This window comes from Somniosus microcephalus, unplaced genomic scaffold, assembly GCF_052327205.1.
Source record: "Somniosus microcephalus isolate GS21.2 unplaced genomic scaffold, FLI_Smic_1.0 unresolved_chr8, whole genome shotgun sequence".
Classification (NCBI taxonomy): domain Eukaryota; kingdom Metazoa; phylum Chordata; class Chondrichthyes; order Squaliformes; family Somniosidae; genus Somniosus; species Somniosus microcephalus.
The window spans coordinates 3,950,355-3,969,704 of record NW_028225186.1 but is presented as its reverse complement, the minus strand read 5'-3'; the positions used below and the strand labels follow the sequence as shown (position 1 = coordinate 3,969,704).

The following is a 19,350-nucleotide window of genomic DNA, read 5'->3' as shown; positions in this document are numbered from 1 at the left end:
CAGGAACAGGAGGAGGCCATTCAGCCCCTCGAGCCTGTCAAACCGGGACAGGAGGAGACCATTCAGCCCCTTGAGCATGTCAAACAGGAACAGGAGGAGGCCATTCAGTCCCTCGAGCCTGTTACACAGGAACAGGAGGAGGCCATTCAGCCCCTTGAGCCTGTCAAACAGGAACAGGAGGAGGCCATTCAGCCCCTTGAGCCTGTCAAACCGGAACAGGATGAGCCCATTCAGCCACTCGAGCCTATCAAACAGGAACAGGAGGAGGCCATTCAGCCACTCGAACCTGTCAAACCGGAACTGGAGGAGGCCATTCAGCCCCTCGAGCCTGTCAAAGCGGAACAGGAGGAGGCCATTCAGCCCCTCGAGCCTGTCGAACAGGAACAGGAGGAGGCCATTCAGCCGCTCGAGCCTGTCAAACCGGAACTGGAGGAGGCCATTCAGCCCCTCGAGCCTGTCAAACTGGAACATGAGGAGGCCATTCAGCCCCTCGAGCCTGTCGAACAGGAACAGGAGGAGGCCATTCAGCCCCTCGAGCCTGTCAAACAGGAACAGGAGGAGGCCATTCAGCCACTCCAGCCTGTCAAACAGGAACATAAGGAGGCCATTCAGCCCCTTGAGCCCGTTACACTGGAACAGGAGGCCATTCAGCCCCTCGAGCCTGTTACACAGGAGGAGGCCATTCAGCCCCTCGAGCCTGTTACACAGGAACAGGAGGAGGCCATTCAGCCCCTCGAGCATGTTGCACAGGAACAGGAGCAGGCCATTCAGCCCCTCGAGCCTGTCAAACCAGAACAGGAGGAGCCCATTCAGCCCCTCGAGCCTGTCAAAGTGGAACAGGAGGAGGCCATTCAGTCCCTTCAGCCTGTCAAACCGGAACTGGCGGAGGCCATTCAGCCCCTCGAGCCTGTCAAAACGGAACAGGAGGAGTCCATTCAGCCCCTCGAGCCTGTCAAACCGGAACAGGAGGAGGCCATTCAGTCCCTCGAGCCGGTCAAACCGGGACAGGAGGAGACCATTCAGCCCCTTGAGCCTGTCGAACAGGAACAGGAGGAGGCCATTCAGTCCCTCGAGCCTGTTACACAGGAACAGGAGGAGGCCATTCAGCCCCTCGAGCCTGTCAAACCGGGACAGGAGAAGACCATTCAGCCCCTTGAGCCTGTCGAACAGGAACAGGAGGAGGTCATTCAGTCCCTCGAGCCTGTTACACAGGAACAGGAGGAGGCCATTCAGCCCCTTGAGCCTGTCAAACAGGAACAGGAGGAGGCCATTCAGCACCTTGAGCCTGTCAAACAGGAACAGGAGGAGGCCATTCAGCCCCTTGAGCCTGTCAAACAGGAACAGGAGGAGGCCATTCAGCCCCTCGAGCCTGTCATACAGGAACAGGAGGAGGCCATTCAGCCGCTCGAGCCTGTCAAACCGGAACTGGAGGAGGCCATTCAGCCCCTCGAGCCTGTCAAACCGGAACAGCAGGAGGCCATTCAGCCCCTCGAACCTGTTACACAGGAACAGGAGGAGGCCATTCAGCCCCTCGAGCATGTTGCACAGGAACAGGAGGAGGCCATTCAGCCCCTCAAGCCTGTTGCACTGGAACAGGAGGCCATTCAGCCCCTCGAGCCTGTTACAATGTAGCAGGAGGACATTCAGCCCATCAAGCCTGTTACACAGGAACAGGTGGAGGCCATTCATTCCCTTGATCCAGTTACACAGGAACATCTAATTTATTATTCATGTTTCATGTGATGTGTTTGCTCTGAAATAAATTGTTAAAAATGTTAACCTGCATTGGCCGGGAATCGAACCCGGGTCTCCCGTGTGGCAGGCGAGAATGCTACCCCTGAACCACCAATGCTCATAGTGACAGCTAGTTTCATTTTCCGTTAGCTACAATTTATTTTTGACTTTTGTTAATAGAAGCGAGGACACTGCGCTAAAATAAAAAGCGAAATGCAGCAGATGCTGGATCTGAAATTGTTCATTAAATGTTGGAAACACTCCACAGGTCAGGGAACATCTGTGCACAGAAAAACACAGGGTTAACCTTTCAGGTCCATGAACTCTCGGTAGAACTAAGATTTTGCAGATTTGTAGGTCTCGTATGAGTTTCCTTCCAAACTTTTTAAACTTTTAAACTGCTCAAATATTACAAAATTAAGAAACTAACCTTCCCTCGAAAAATAAATAGCCCGTACGGTGATCGAACCCGCAATCTTGGCATTATTAGCACCACGCACTAACCAACTGAGCTAACCGGCCCATCTGTAAATCGCACCTATAGAACCATCCCTGTTTCTGGTCTTTGCCAGCTAAGTCACTTTGTCTTGGAAGGTTGTAAAAGAAAGACTTGCATTTCTACAGGCCTTTCACGACCTCAGGACAACCTAAAGTGCTTTACAGCCAATGAATACTTTTTGAACTTTTTGCATCTGTGACAGGTAGATTGGTCAGGAGGAGGTCAAGAAGGTTTTCCACTCGTGTTGGTTCCCTCACCACCTGCCGCAGGCCCATTCTGGCAGCCATGTCCTTCAGGACTCGACCAGCTCGGTCAGTCGTGCTGCTACCGAGCCACTCTTGGTGATGGGCATTGAGGTCCCCACCCAGAGTACATTCTGTGCCCTTGCTGCCTTCAGTGCTTCTTCCAAGTGGTGTTCAACATGGAGGAGCACTGATTCATCAGCTGAGGGAGGGTGGTAGGTGGTAATCAGCAGGAGGTTTCCTTGCCCATGATGTTCCTGTGTAACAGGCTTGAGGGGTTGAATGGCTTCCTCCTTTTCCTGCATAACAGGCTGAATAGCCTCCTCCTGTTCCTGCGTAACAGGCTGGAGGGGCTGAATGGCCTCCTCCTGTTTATGTGTAACATACCCGAGGAGCTGATTGGCCTCCTCCTGTTCCTTTATAACAGACTCGAAGGGCTGAATGGCCTCCTCCTGTTCCTGTATAACAGACTCAAGGGGCTGAATGGCCTCCTCCTGTTCCTGTGTAACAGGCTCAAGGGGCTGAATGGCATCCTCCTGTGCATGTAAAACAGGCTTGAAGGGCTGAATGGCCTCCTCCTGTTCATGTATAACGGGCTTGAGGGGCTGAATGGCCTCCTCCTCTTCCTGTGTAACCGGCTCGAGGGGCTGAATGGCCTCCTCCTGTTCCTGTCTAACAGGCTTGAGGGGCTGAATGGCATCCTCCTGTGCATGTAAAACAGGCTTGAAGGGCTGAATGGCCTCCTCCTGTTCCTGTCTAACAGGCTTGAGGGGCTGAATGGCTTCCTCCTTTTCCTGTATAACACGCTCGAGAGGCTGAATAGCCTCCTCCTGTTCCTGTATAACAGGCTCGTGTGTCTGAATTGTCTCCTCTTGTTCCTGTGTAACAGGCTTGAGTGGCTGAATGGCCTCCTCCTGTTACTGTGTAACAGGCTCGAGGGGCTGAATGGCATCCTCCTGTGCATGTATAACAGGCTCGAGGGGCTGAATGGCCTCCTCCTGTTCATGTATAGCAGGCTTGAGGGGCTGAATGGCCTCCTCCTGTTCCCGTATAACAGACTCGTGTGTCTGAATTGCCTCCTCCTGTTCCAGTGTAGCAGGCTTGAGGGACTGAATGTCCTCCTCCTGTTCATGTGTGGCAGGTTTGAGGGGCTGAATGGCCTCCTGCTGTTCCTGTGAAACAGACTCGTTGGTCTGAATTGCCTTCTCCTGTTCCTTTATAACTGGATCATAGGTCTGATTTGCCTCCTCTTCATCCTATGTAACAGGTTCGAGGGGCTGAATGGAGTTCTACTGTTCTTGTACAGATCTTGTATCGCTGAAAGCCTTCCTCCTGTCCAATGCAACAGGCTCGAGGCGTAAAAGGCCTCCTCTTGTCCCTGTGTAACAGGCTCGAGGGGCTGAATGGTCTCCTCCTGTTCCTGTATAACAGGCTAAAGGGGCTGAATGGCCTCCTCCTGTTCCTATGTAAAACGGCCATGGGACTGAATGGCCTCCTCCTGCTCCTGTGCAACTGACTCAGGGGTTGAGAATACTCAGAGGGAAAGTGTCGGGGCGGTCGTTTCCCTTCTCTGAATTACCGATTTACTGCAAAACGTACTGTCAGTGGAGGAACCATCGAACCCTCGCCCAAAATCCGACTCTGGTGGGACTCGAACCCACAACCTTTGAACGGCCTTAATCTGTCATACAACTAGAAGTCCAATGCGCTATCCATTGCGCCACAGAGCCAATTACATAAACTTCTATTACAAAAGCAAAATAGTGTTGATGCTGGAAATCTGAAATATAAACAGATGAAATGCTGGAAACACTCTGCAGGTCAGGCAGCATTCCATGTCTGTTTAAAAGGGGTCTACTTTCAGTCCCGGATCATTCTGTGTCTGTTTAATAGGGACATGCTGTCAGTCCCGGATCATTCTGTGTCTGTTTAAAAGGGACATGCTGTCAGTCCCGGTTTATTCTGTGTCTGTTTAAAAGGGACATGCTGTCAGTCCCGGATCATTCTGTGTCTGTTTAAAAGGGACATGCTGTCAGTCCCGGTTTATTCTGTGTCTGTTTAAAAGGGACATGCTGTCAGTCCCGGATTATTCTGTGTCTGTTTAAAAGGGATGTTCTGTCAGTCCCGGGTCATTCTGTGTCTGTTTAAAAGGGACATGCTTTCAGTCCCGGTTATTCTATGTCTGTTTAAAAGGGATGTGCTGTCAGTCCCGGATTATTCTGTGTCTGTTCAAAAGGGATGTACTGTCAGTCCAGGATCACTCTGTGTCTGTTTAAAAGGGATGTGCTGTCAGTCCCGGGTCATTCTGAGTCTGCTTAAATGGGATGTGCTGTCAGTCCCGGATCATTCTGTGTCTGTTTAAAAGGGATGTGCTGTTAGTCCCGGATCATTCTGTGTCTGTTTAAAAGGCATGTGCTGTAAGTCCCTGGTCATTCTGTATCTGTTTAAAAGGGATGTGCTGTCAGTCCCAGATCATTCTGTGTCTGATTAAAACGGGTGTTACATAATATTATAGAGTCTGCCCCACAGAAACAGTCCATTTGCACGAACTGGTCTCCACACGAGGCTCATCCTTCTCTATTTCTCCTCACCCCCCAAATAAAACTAGAATCAATAATGGTAACCATGAAACTATCGGATTGTCGTAAAAACCCATCTGGTTCACTAATGTCCTTAACCGGTCTGGCCTTTGTGTGACTCCAGTCCCATAGCAATGTGGTTGATTCTTAACTGCCCTCTGACATGGCCTAGCAAGCCACTCAGTTGTAACAAACCGCTATGAAACAAAATAATAAAAATGAAACTGGACGGACCACCTGGCCTGATCCATATCAGCCTCCTCCTGAGGTCCCCACCATCACAGAAGCCAGTCTTCATCCAATTCGATTCACTCCACGTGATATCAAGAAAAGGCTGAGCACACTGGATACAGCAATGGCTCTGGGCCCCGACAACACCCCGGCTATTATTCTGAAGACTTGTGCTCCAGCCAAGCTGTTCCAATACAGCTACAACACTGGCATCTATCCAACAATGTGGAAGACTGCCCAGGTATGTCCTGTCCACAAAAAGCAGGACAAATCCAATCCAGCCAATTACCGACCCATCAGTCTACTCTCTACTCTCAATCATCAGCAAAGTAATGGAACGTATCATCCACAGTGCTGTAAAGTGGCACTTACTGACCAATAACCTGCTCATTGATGCCCGGTTTGGGTTCTGCCAAGAGCACTCGGCTCCCGACTTCATTAAAACCTTGGTCCAACATGAACAAAGGAGCTGACCACCAACATCCTGGGGGTTACCATTGAACATAAATACTGTGACAACAAGAGAAGGTCAGAGGCTAGGCATTCTGCGTCGGGTGTCTCACCTCCTGACTCCCAAAGCCTTTCTACCATCTACAAGGCACAAGTAAGGAGTGTGATGGAATACTCTCCACTTGCCTGGATGAGTGCAGCTCCAACAACACTCAAGAAGTTCGACACCTTCCAGGACAATGCAGCCCGCTTGATTGGCACCCCTTCCACCACCTTAAACATTCACTCCCTCCACCACCGGCGCACCGTGGCTGCAGTGCGTACCATCTACAAGATGCACTGCAGCAACTCACCAAGGCTTCTTCAGCAGCACCTGCCAAACACGCAACCTCTTCCACCTAGAAGGACAAGCGCAGCAGGCGCATGGGAACACCTCCACCTCCAAGTTCCCCTCCAAGTCACACACCATTCTGACTTAGAAGTATGTTGCCGATCCTTCATCGTCGCTGGGTCAAAATCCTGGAACTCCCTCCCTAACAGCACTGTGGGAGTACCTTCACCACACGGACTGCAGCGGTTCAAGAAGGCGGCTCATCACCACCTTCTCAAGGGGCAATTAGGGATGGGCATTTAATGCTGGCCTTGCCAGCGCACCCACAACCCATAAACGAATTTTAAAAATCCTATCAGCATATCCTTCTATTCCTTTCTCCCTTCCTCTTAAATGCATCTAGTAGTATTCACCTCAACTACTGCATTCTCAGCACTCTTTGGCCAAAGAAGTTAATCCCGAATTCCCTGCTGGATTTATCGGTGAGCATTTATGATCTGTCTTCTCTGAGCTAGTTCCTGACTCACTCACAGTAGGAAGCATTTTCTTACTGTTAATGTGCAGCTGCGATGGCCGAGTGGTAAAGGCGTTGGACTCGAAATCCAATGGGGTTTTCCCGCGCAGGTTCGAACCCTGCTCGCAGCGACTTTGATGCAAATGTTTTATTTCATCGGCTCCCTGTGGCGATCACTGGCCCCGAAATTGATCAGAATTCCCTCCACTGCACTTTATTACACTGATTAACCCAAAGTTCCAATTGAAACACTAATAATTTATCGGCATCAATTAGATATTGTGGATTTGTTGGGAACTAGTGAGCAATACACACACAAAGCAGCATCAAAAATACTAATTATAAAGAGCCCTGCAGTGTTTGTTATGGAATCACCTTCAGCAACTAAGTGGGAACACGGTTTGGTTTTGTAAAACTGAACACGAATTAAAAAGTGTGTAAAAAGACCGTGGCAGGACTCGAACCTGCAATATCCTGATAACCTCAGAAATTAAAACCAAAGTCTGACGCCTTATCCATTAGGCCACGCGATCAGTAGTAGTAATTTGCAGATCAGCGCCATCTGTGGACAGATAGACACAGGGTCAACCTTCCAGTTCCTTGAGCTCTCTGCAGAACTAAGGTTTTGTAGCTTTGCTTCAAAGTATGACAGCTCCAATCTTTTCAGCAAATAGCAAAATTAAGAAACTACCCACACCATCAAAAAGTAAATGGCCCATATGGGGATCGAACCCACGACCTTGGCGTTATTAGCTCTACGCTCTAACCTACTGAACTAACCGACCTGCCTTAACTCCTTTTGCTGTTAAATTCAATTTATGTTGATTTTTGGTTTTTGTCAGTTGTCAGTGCTCCGGTTTCCTCCCACATTCCAAAGATGTGCGGGTTAGGTTGATTGGCTATGATAAATTGACCCTTAGTGTTAGGGGGATTAAATATGTGGGGTTACGGGGATAGGGTGGGATATGTGTTGGTGTAGGGGTTACGGGGATCGGGTGGGATATGTGTCGGTGCAGGCTCGATGGGCCGAAATGGCCTCTATCTGCACTGTGGGGTTCCTGTGATTCTGTGACTTCGAAGTCTGTAAAAGAAAGACTCTGATTTCTACAGCGCCTTTCACCTGAGGACGTCTCAAAGCGCTTTACAGGCAATGTAGTTGTAGTCACTGTTGTAATGTAAGAAAAAGAGCAGCAGGCAATTTGTGCACAGCAAGCTCCCACAATGTGATAATCGAGGATAACCTGTTTTAGTGATGGTGATTTGAGGATAAATATTGGCGACAGGACACCGGGGTAAACCTCACCACCCCCTGCTCTTCTTACAATTGTGACATGGGATCTGTTATGTCCACCTGAGAGGGCAGAGGGGGCCTCAGTTTTGGAATTCTATTCCACCACAATCTGTAACCTGATGGACCGGTGTATTCCTCACACTACCATTAGCATCAAGACAGGGGACCAGCCCTGGTTCAATGAGGAGTGTAAAAGAGCATTTCAGGAGCAGCACCAGGCGTACCTAAAATGAGGTGCCAACCTCATGAAGCTACAACTCAGGACTACACACATGCTAAACTATGGAAACCGCATGTGTAGACAGAGCTAAGCGACCCAACAACCAACGGATCAGATCAAAGCTCTGCAATCCTTCCACATCCAGTCGTGACAATTTTAATTTAATTTAATTTGTTCCTAGGACTTGGGCATCGCTGGCAAGGCCAGCATTAATTGCCCATCCCTAATTGCCCTTGAGAAGGTGGTAGTGAGAAGCCCTCTTGGCCCGCTGCAGTCAATGAGGTGAAGGTACTCCAATAGTACTGTTAGGGAGGGATTTCCAGGATTTTGACCTAGCGACGATGAAGTTATGGTGATATATTTTCACGTCGGGATGGTGTGTAACTTGCAGGGGAACTTGGAGGTGATGGTTTTCCCATGCACCTGCTGCCCTTATAAGAACATAAGAACATAAGAAATAGGAGCAGGAGTAGGCCATTCAGCCCCTCGCACCTGCTCCACCATTCAATAAGGTCATGGCTGATCTGCTCTTGGCCTTAACTCCACTTTTCTGCCTGTTCCCCCTTAACCCTTGACGCTCTGATAGTTCAACAATCTGTCTATCTCAGCCATGAATATATTTAATGATTCAGGCTCCACAGCTCTCTGGGGTAGATAATTCCAAAGATTCACAACCCTCTGAGAGAAGAAATTCCTCCTCATCTGCGTCTTAAATGGACAAACCCTTATTCTGAAACTATGCCACCTGATTCTAGATTCCCCCATGAGGGAAAACACCCTCTCAGCATCTACCCTGTCAAGACCCCTGGGGATTTATCCATTCCATTCTCCCAGTTTCTCTGTCTCCGTTGCATCTGTTCTGATGATGCCACCTTCCATACCAGTGCTTCCGGTATGTCTTCCATTTTCCTCAACTGAGGATCCCCCTCTACCATGGTCGACATGACACTCGACCGTGTCTGTTCCATTTCCCGCACTACTGCTCTCATCCCTTCCGCTCACTCCCAGAAACATGATAGGGTTCCTCCCTTGTCCTCACCTGCCTCCACATTCAACGGATCATCCTGCGCCATTTCCACCACCTCCAGCATCAAACACATCTTCCCCTCCTCCCTTTCAGCATTTCGAAGGGACCGCTCTCTCCATGGCAGCCTGGTCCACTCCTCTATCACCCCAACACCCCTTCTCCTTTGCCCGGCACCATCCCATGCAAGTGCAGGAGATGCAACACCTGCCCTTTTAACTCCTTCCTTCCCATCGCCCAGGGCACCAAACACTCCTTCCAGGTGAATCAGCGATTACTTGTACTTCTTACAATTTAGTTACTGTATTCGCTGAATCTACATTGTGACACCAAATGCAGATTGGGTGCCCGCTTTGCAGAACAGTTGGCAAGTGTGACCCCGAGCTTCCGGTCACCTGTCACTATAATTATCTGCTCCACTCCCTCTCTGATCTCTCCTTCCTTGGCCTGTTGCACTGTTCCAATGAAGCTCTACGTAAGCTCGAGGAACAGCACCTCATCTTTCTATTAGGCACTTTACAGCCTTCTGGACTTAACACCGAGTTCAACAATTTCAGGCTATAAATTGGCCCCTGTATTTCTTTTATTTTTTTAATTTGTTCCCATGTTTCCTCACATGACATTTGTTAATGTTTCTGCCATAATCATTCACACCTCATATTGAGCCATCTTTTGATCGTTAACGTGTCCTATTACCTCTGCTTTTGCCTTGCACCATCATCCCTTTTGTAAGTCAATCTCTCCTGCCTTCCATTCTATCACAGACATTCCGTTTATTCTTACCTCGCCTCCACCCACCCCTGCTTAAAAATCCCTCTTCCCTAATCTTTTCCAGTTCTGATGAAGGGTTCGACCTGAAAGGTTAACTCTGTTTCACCCTCACTCGATGCTGCCTGACCTGTTGAGTGTTTCCAGCATTCTCTGTTGTTATTGAAATGAACACAGTGACGGAGTTTCATCACTCATTATTAGGATTTGTTCAGCTTTTCTTTGTGTGGCCGCGTGGCCTAATGGATAAGGCGTCTGACTTCGGTGTAAATTCTGAAGCCATCAGAAGATTGCAGGTTCGAGTCCTGCCGTGGTCGTTTTACACACTTTTTAATTCATGTTCAACTTCAGAAAACCAAACCGCGTTTCCACACTTTTCCTTCCAAGCATTGCAGGGTTCTTTATTAAATGGAATTTTTACATGCTGTCTTATGTGTAAATTCCTCACTGATCTTTGCCAACAGTTTCAAACAAATCCACAACTTCTAATTGATGACAAATTAGTGTTTCCAATTGGAACAACAGCTTTGGGTTAATCAGTGTAATAACGTGCAGTGGAGAGAATTCTGATCAGTTTCGGGGCCAGTGATCTCCACAGTGAACTAATGAAATAAAGTAAAGAAATTGCAGTAGAATCGCTGCAAGCAGAGTTTGAACCTGCGCTGGGATTGGGTTGCAAGTCCAACGCCTTAACCACTCGGCCATCGCAGTTGCACAAATGTAACCTTTCAACAGTGAAATGACCTGTGCAAACTATTAGACAACTGCCCTGCACAATGTAAATGGAAGGAAGTTGTGTGACAGCTGTACAGAGGCCTGATTAGGCCACTGTGTACAGTTCTGCGCACTGCACCTTAGAAAGGATATATTGACCTTGGAGGGAGCGTGGTGCAGATTCACGAGCGTGTTACCAGGGCTCCAAGGGTTAGGCTATGAGCAGAGATCACATAATCTAGGCTTGTATTCCCTGGAATATTGAAGATTAAGGGCAGAGATCACAGAAATACAGAAATTTACGCCAGAGAAGGAGGCCTTTCGGCCCATCGTGTCTTTGCCAGACGAATAAGAGATATTTTGCCGAATCCCACTTTCCAGCTCTGGGTCTGTAGCCCTGTAGGTTGCAGCACTTCAAGTACATATCCATAGTGCTTTCTATTAATGTGATCGGTAGTGACTTCCAGATTCCCTCCACTCTCTGTGTGAAAATGGTTGTTGTCAACTCCTCTTTCACCATTTTACCAGTTACTTTAAATCTACGCCCCTGATCATTGACATATCTGCTAAGGGAAATAGGTCCTTCCTATCCACTCTATCTTGGCCCCTCAGAATTTTATGCACCTCAATTATGTCTCCCCTCCACCTCCTCTGCTCCAAAGATAACAACCCAACCCTATCCAATCTTTACTTATAGCTAATATTTTCCAGTCCTGTCAACATCCTAGTAAATCTCCTCTGTACCCTCTCTAGTGCAATCACATCTTTCCTGTACTGTGGTGACCAAAACTGTCTTCAGTACTCTAGCTGCGGCCTAACTAGTGATTTATACTGTTCAAGCATAACCTCCCTGTTCTTGAATTCTATGCCTTGGCTAATAGAAACATAGAAACATAGAAGATAGGAGCAGGAGTAGGCCGTTCGGCCCCACGAGACTGCTCCACCATTCAATGCGATCATGGCTGATCATCCAAATTCAGTATCCGGTTCCTGATTTTTCACATAACCGTTGATCCCTTTAGCCTTAAGAAATATATCCAACTCCTTCTTGAATATATTTAATGTATTGGCCTCTGCTGCCTTCTGTGGTAGAGAATTCCATAGGTTCACCACTCACTGGATGAAGAAATTCGTCCTCATCTCTGTCCTAAATGGCTTACCCCTTATCCTTAGTCTGTGACCCCTGGTTCTGGATTCACCGACCATCGGGAACATCGATCCTGCATCTAGTCAGTCCAGTCCTGTCAGAATTTTATACGTTTCAATTAGATCCCCTGTCATTCTTTTAAACTCCAGTGATTATAAGCCCAATCGACACAATCTCCCCTCATACATCATTCCTGCCATCCCAGCTATCTGCCTGGTGAGTCTTTGCAGAAGTCCTTCCATGGCAAAGCATCCTTCCTCAGAAAAGGCGACCAAAACTGTACATAATACTCAAGATGTGGTCTCACCAAGGCCCTGTACAACTGCAGCAAGACATCCCTGTTCCTGTGCTCAAACCCTCTCGCTATGAAGGCCAAGATACCATTTGCCTTCTTAACCACCTGCCGCCTAATAAAGGAAAATATTCCCTTAGACTTTTTAACCAATAATAAAACAGAAACTGCTGGAAATATTCAGCAGCTCATCTGAAATAAGAACAGAAAATGCTGGAAATATTCAGCAGGCAATCTGAAATAATGACCTGCTGAATATTGCCAGCTCTTTTTGTTTTTTTTTCAGATTCCAGCATCCGCAGTCTTTTGCTATTGCCTTCTTAAACACCTTATCTACCTGTTCTGCTACCTTCAAGAACCTGTGGACATGCTCTCCAATGTCGCTCTGTTCTTTTACGCTTCTCAATATCCTACCATTTATTGTGTATTCCTTTGTCCTGTTTGGCCTCTCCTAATGCATTACCTCTCACTTCCACGAATTGAATTCCATTTGCCACTTTTCTGCCCACCTGACCAATTCATTGATAACGTCCTGCAGTCTGGAGCTTTCTTCCTCACTAACAACCACATGGACAATGTTTATATAACATCGGCAAACTTCTTAATCCTACATTGAAGTCTAAATCAGTGAGATATAACACAAAAAGCACGGGATCTAGTACTGAGCCCTCCCGAATCCCACTGAACAGCCTTCCAGTCACAAAAACTCCCATCGACCACTACCCTTTGCTTCCAACTTGTCACTTTCCTTGGATCCTTTGGGCGTTTACCTGTCTTACCAGTCTGCCATGTGGGCAGATTCTGATTTTTAGGGTATTGAAGGCAATTGATAGAGTAGACAGAGGGAAACGTTTTCCGCTGGGGCGAGGAATGGGGGTGGGGGGGGAGGTGTCGGGGGCGGGTGGGGGGAGATAGAGTCTAGGTCAAGAGGACCAAACCTTAAAACAGGAACCAGGCCGTTCAAGAGAGAAATTAGGAAACATTTCTTCATACAAAGAAAGGTCGAACTGTGGAACTCCTCCCACAAAAGGCAGTTATTGCTCGATCATTTAATGATTGTATATCTGAGATCGATAGACTTTTGCTAGACCGGAGTATTAGGGGAAAATAATAGACTTGTTTACAAAAATTGCTATTAATATAAGTATACTTTAAAAATGATGGCGAATGTGCCCCACCTGGTGGGTTAACAGGCACGGTGCATGTAAGCAATTCTGCAGTGTAAGTAAACGCGAGTGTGCGCCCTGGTGGGTGAATGTGAACGGTGCATGTTAGAAAGTCTGTTTATTTACAGACAACTGAAGGCTGCCTGTCAATCCCGGATCATTCTGTGTCTGTTTAAAAGGGATGTGCTGTCAGTCCCGGATCATTCTATGTCTGTTTAAAAGGGATGTGCTGTCAATCCCGGATCATTCTGTGTCTGTTTAAAAGGGATGTGCTGTCAGTTCTGGATCATTCTGTGTCTGTTTAAAAGGGATGTGCTGTCAGTCCCGGATCATTCTATGTCTGTTTAAAAGGGATGTGCTGTCAATCCCGGATCATTCTGTGTCTGTTTAAAAGGGATGTGCTGTCAGTTCCGGATCATTCTGTGTCTGTTTAAAAGGGATGTGCTGTCAGTCCCGGATCATTCTATGTCTGTTTAAAAGGGATGTGCTGTCAATCCCGGATCATTCTGTGTCTGTTTAAAAGGGATGTGCTGTCAGTTCCGGATCTTTCTGTGTCTGTTTAAAAGGGATGTACTGTCAGCCCCGGATCATTCTGTGCCTGTTTAAATGGGATGTGCTGTTTCTACAGATCTTGTCAGTCCCGGTCCATTTCAAAATCATGAGCGGTCCAGTCAGAGCAGATAATGGCACGAAGGACCAAATGGGCTAGTTCTGCTCCTATTCCTTATGTTCTTATGTCAGAAGGGTCGAGAGCCGGAGGGCACGGATGTAATGTGATTTGCAGAAGATCTAAAAGGCGACACGTGGAAAAACTTTTTTACGCAGTGAGTGGTTAGTAACTGGGAAGGGTGGCGGAGGCAGATTCAATCATAGCCTTCAAAAGCGACTTGGATAAGTACCTGAATGAGCAGAAATTGCAGAGCTGCGGGGCACGGGCAGGTGTGCTGGTGGGACTAGCTGAAGTGCTCATGCAGAGAGCCAGCACGGGCTTGATGGACCGAATGGCCCCCTTCTGTGCTGTAACCATTCTATGATTCTATGATCATTCTGTATCTGTGCCTGTTTCTAAGAGATGTACTTTCAGCTGCGATATCTGATTGGTTGCGGCGTTGGTCTCGGAGTTCATTGTGAATTAGGCGCATTGGTTTGAACCCTGTTCGAAGCGGATCTGTTCATTAATTTGAAATATCAAAACCCTTCATAATTTAAAAGAATTTTAAAGGTCAGCTCTCAGCCTCCCTTTTCCATAGAAAAGAGCACCAGCCTGTTCAGACTATCCTGATATTTATACCTCTCAGTTCTGGCATCATTCTTCTCAATCTTCTTTGCACCTTCGCCAGTTCTCTATATTTTTTTGCAAAATGGAGACCAGGACACTGCACAGTATTCTAAGTGCCGCCTAACCATGGTTCTATATAAATTTAACATAACCTCTGCTTATGAATGGACAAGTTTACCTGTGCTGAGTGCTGTTTGCTGCCGGACTTCAGGACAGAGAGACAGAGAGAGAGAGAGAGAGAGAGAGAGAGTGAGTGAAAGAGCAAGAGAGGGAGAGAGCGAGTGAAAGAGGGAGAGAGCGAGAGAGAGAGAGAGAGCGAGAGAGAGAGAGAGAGACAGAGAGCGAGAGAGAGTGACACAGAGAGAGAGAGACAGAGACAGAGAGAGAACGAGAGAGAGAGAGACAGAGACAGAGAGAGGCAGAGAGAGAGTGAGAGAGAGTGAGAGAGAGTGAGAGAGAGAGAGACAGACAGCCAGAGTGAGAGACAGAGAGAGAGACAGAGAGCGAGAGAGAGCGAGAGAGAGAGAGAGAGGGAGAGAGCGAGTGAATGAGGGAGAGAGAGAGAGACAGAGAGAGAGAGAGAGAGAGAGACAGAGAGAGAGACAGAGAGAGAGAGACAGAGAGAGAGAGAGACAGAGACAGAGAACGAGAGAGAGAGAGACAGAGACAGAGAGAGAGAGAGAGAGAGAGAGAGACAGACAGACAGAGAAAGAGACAGAGAGAGAGACAGAGAGAGAGAGAGAGCGAGAGAGAGAGTGAAAGAGGGAGAGAGCGAGAGAGAGAGACAGACAGAGAGACAGAGAGCGCGAGAGAGAGAGAGAGAGCGAGAGATAGCGAGAGAGAGATACAGAGAGAGAGGTAGAGACAGAGACAGAGAGCGAGACAGAGACTGAGACAGAGAAAGAGAGAGAGACAGAGACAGAGAGAGAAAGAGAGAGAGCGAGACAGAGACAGAGAGAGACAGAGAGAGAGAGAGTGAGAGAGAGTGAGAGAGAGACAGAGACAGAAAGAGAGACAGAGAGAGACAGAGAGAGAGACAGAGAGACAGAGAGAGAGAGAGACAGACAGACAGAGAGAGAGGGAGCGAGACAGAGACAGAGACAGAGCGACAGAGAGACAGGGAGAGAGAGACAGAGAGCGAGACAGAGACAGAGAGAGAGAGAGCGAGACAGAGACAGAGAGACAGAGAGAGATACAGGGAGACAGAGAGACAGAGAGAGAGGGAGACAGAGACAGAGAGAGACAGACAGAGAGAGAGAGACAGAGAGAGAAAGACAGAGAGAGTGAGAGACAGAGAGAGAGAGAGAGAGAGGTTGGTCATTTTGGTCAGGGTTCGCTGGAGAAATGGTGCCGCAAACCCATGTGATTTGGGATTGATGGGATTAATTTACATGTCAAGTTCAATCATACTGTCACAGTGTGAGACAGCGCAGAGGGAGGCCATTTGGCCCATTGTGCCTGTGACAGCTCTTTGGTGGAGTTATCCAGTTAGTAATACTCCCCTGCTCTTTCCCCAAAGCCATCTACATTTTCTCGTCAAGTATTTATCCAATCCCTTTTGAAAGTTACTATTTAATCTGCTTCCACCACCCATTCCAGATCATAACAACTCGCTGCTTAAAAATATATTTCCACATGTCGCCTCTGGTTCTTTTGCCAATCACCTTAAATTTGTGAGCTCTGGTTGAACAGGTTAACTTAGATCTTGTATTGTGCAATAAGACAGAGTTATTTAGTAACCTTATCATAAAGGATCCTCTGGAGAAGATTGGTCATAATATGATAGAATTTCATATTACGTTTGTGAATGATGCCGTTAAGTCAGAAACTAGGGGCTTAAATTTAAACAAAGTGAATTACGGAGTTATATAGGGCGAGTTGGCTAAGGTAGATTGTGAAATTAGTTACAATATATAACGGTATATAAGCAATGGCAAACATTTAAAGAAATAATTCAGAATTCTCAACGAATATACATTCCGTTGAGGAATAAAAACGACACTGAAAAAGTGGTACAAGCATGGCTAACTGGAGAAGTTCGTGATAGTTTTAGATAAAAAAAAGAGGTTTACAATGTTACAAAAAATAGTAGTAAGCCTGAGGATTGGGCATGTTTTGAAAATCAGCAAAAGATGACCAAGTGATTGATAAAGAGAGGGAAAATAGAATTAGAGTAAATGAGCAAGAAATTTAAAAACAGATTGTAAGAGCTTTAAGTGTGTAAAAAGGAAGAGATAAGTGAAATTAAAGGTGGGTCCATTAGAGGCAGAGACAGACGTAATTATAATGTGGAATAAGGAAATGGCATGACGTGGATCAAACATGTAAAGTCCGCGCCTCAATAATACACGGACTTCGGGAGAACAGTTTAACAGGTACTTTACTGAACAAGAGGCAGCTTGAAACTGAAACTACAGAAGCCTGCTAGGGCCTTCTATAAAGGGGTGGTCACTGCTGGTACTGCAGTCTAAGACCAGTTATTCCCTTAAAGGTACATACAAAACAATTCCTCCCCTTTTAGATAAACAGTATCTAACATTCATTTAACTACTAAATAATAACTAATTACAATTACAATTTTCTCAGTAATATATACATCAACTGAAATAGTCAATTATAATTTCAGTCTTTGAGGAGGCTTCCTGATCCGGACTGGATAGCGCCTTTCTCGAGTACCCTGTTCTGGTGGTGGAGTCAATTCTGGCTCATTGTCATTGGTTGGTTCGCCAGCTTCCAATACCCCTGGTTCTGAGGTAGACGCAAACTGTACTTTGGGCTCATTACCAGGTGCACATGCTTGTGGTACAGGTTTGGCTTGTTCCTGTGCCTCTAGAATCTGGTCAGCATGGCGTCTCACGATGCTCTCTCCAACGTCCACTGTGTACATTAGTGGTCCCTGCTGTGTGCATATCGTGCCTGTATGCCATTTTCTGTTCGGTAGTCGCGGGCCAAGACTGGTCGCCCTATCTTGAAGCTCCTGGTTGGCTTCTCATTTATGTGCTGGAACTGCTTATCCTCAACATCTCGTCTTATGTTTGTTTTGAGCAAATCCAAGCGACATCTTAGTCTCCGGTTGAAAAAAAGTACGGCTGGAGTTAGGCAAACAGGAAGTTATCCACCTTGTGTTGCAGTGGTATGTCGTCATTATACATTGCCTTTATGGCCTTTTTAAAGGTCTGAACAAACCTCTCAGCCAATCCATTTGTGGCTGGATGATATGGGGCAGATGTGTAATGTTTCACCCCATTATTCTTCAGAAACCTCCGGAAATCCTCAGACTCAAACTGTGGGCCATTGTCGGAACAGATCTGTTCTGGCAACCCATTCCTGGCGAAGATGGTCCTTAGGACTGCAATAGTTTTCTCCGTGGTGGTGGAGGACATTTTAATGACCTCTGGCCATTTCGAATGTGCATCCACAGCGATTAGAAACATTGAGTCCATAAATGGACCAGCGAAATCAATGTGTACCCGTTGCCATGGAGGTGAGGGCCACTCCCATGGATGTAGCGGGGCCTGTGGTGGAGCGTTTTGGACCTTCTGGCATCCTGTGCATCTCTTGGTCATATCCTCGATTTCTTTATCGATTCCCGGCCACCACACAAACGCCCTGGCTAGGCTCTTCATTTTTACCCCTCCCAGATGACCCTCATGAAGCTAATTGTGTAATCTATCTCTCAACTTGGGTGGAATTACCACTCGGGGTCCACACATCAAGGTTTCCTGGCACACTGACAGCTGTTCCCTCCTTGGCGAGAATGCTGGCAACAGTGAGTCACGATATGCTGGCCAACCCTTCACCGTCAAATCATAGACCCGAGAGAGTTTCGGGTCATTTCGGGTTTCCTTCTCAATACTTGCGTTTGTAACAGGTAAACATTCGGCTATGGTCGCATGGAATACCTCCACCGGGTCCACTGCAGGTGCTTCTTCCGCCGTAGGCAACGGTAGGCACGACAGCCCATCAGCGTTTCCATGTTGTTTCGTACCTTTCTACTCTATGTCATACTGATGTGCCCCTGGAAAAAGTAACCATCTTTACAGCCGTTGCGCCGTCATCACCGGAACGCCCTTCTTTGGGTTAAAAATTGAGACCAGATGTTGATGATCAGTCAGTAGGGTGAATTTCTGCCCGTGCAGATAGTGATTGAACTTCTTCACCCCCCACACCAGGCTGAGGGCCTCCCTGTCAATCTGGGCGTAGTTACGCTCTGCTGACGTTAGCGAGCGCGATGCAAAGGCTATTGGCCTCTCTGAACCGTCACGGAATTTGTGTGACAGCACCGCTCCAATGCCGTATGGCGACGCATCACATGCCAACCGAATCGGTAGTGTTGGGTTGTAGTGGGCCAATACTTCTTTTGAAGTGATTTGGCATTTACATTCCTGAAAGGCACGCTTAAACTCATCACTCCATTTCCATGTTACACCAGTTTGAAGGAGGGCGTTCAGTGGGTGCAGAATTGTAGATAAATTCGGCAAGAACTTATGGTAGTAGTTCACCAACCCGAGGAATGACCTCAGTTGCGACACATTTTCTGGTGCTGGAGCCTTGACTGCAGCCTCAATCTTGTCCGGCGACTTATGCAACCCTTGCTCATCAATCATTTGGCCACAATACGAGATTTGTCTCCTGAAGAACTCGCAGTTGGGACGGTTGGCTCGTAGCCCATATTCCTGCAATCTCGTGAGCATCTGCTCATGGTTGGCAAGGTGTTCATTGTCATTTTCGCCCGTAACCAGGATGTCGTCCAAATAACACTGGGTCCCCGAGATCCCTTGCAGGACTTGTTCCATTGCCCTCTGGCACATAGCCAGGGCTGATGCTACCCCAAATACCAGTCGATTGTACTGGTAAAGGCCTTTGTGA

At 47.3% G+C, this 19,350-nt stretch overlaps 4 non-coding genes across 4 annotated transcripts; 2 read left to right on the top strand and 2 right to left on the bottom strand.

Annotated features, from left to right (window-relative positions):
• Positions 1–4,111: 4,111 nt before the first annotated feature.
• Positions 4,112–4,205, bottom strand: trnar-ucu (transfer RNA arginine (anticodon UCU)). Its single transcript has 2 exons — positions 4,169–4,205; positions 4,112–4,147 (listed from the first exon to the last, which is right to left on the bottom strand). It is a non-coding gene; the product is annotated as a tRNA-Arg (tRNA).
• Positions 4,206–6,629: 2,424 nt separating this feature from the next.
• trnas-cga (transfer RNA serine (anticodon CGA)) lies at positions 6,630–6,711 on the top strand. The gene has a single exon. It is a non-coding gene; the product is annotated as a tRNA-Ser (tRNA).
• Positions 6,712–10,111: 3,400 nt separating this feature from the next.
• trnar-ucg (transfer RNA arginine (anticodon UCG)) lies at positions 10,112–10,200 on the top strand. The gene is given in 2 exon segments: positions 10,112–10,148; positions 10,165–10,200. It is a non-coding gene; the product is annotated as a tRNA-Arg (tRNA).
• A 319-nt stretch (positions 10,201–10,519) lies between these two features.
• Positions 10,520–10,594, bottom strand: trnaa-ugc (transfer RNA alanine (anticodon UGC)). Its single transcript has one exon. It is a non-coding gene; the product is annotated as a tRNA-Ala (tRNA).
• Between the last annotated feature and the right edge of the window lie 8,756 nt (positions 10,595–19,350).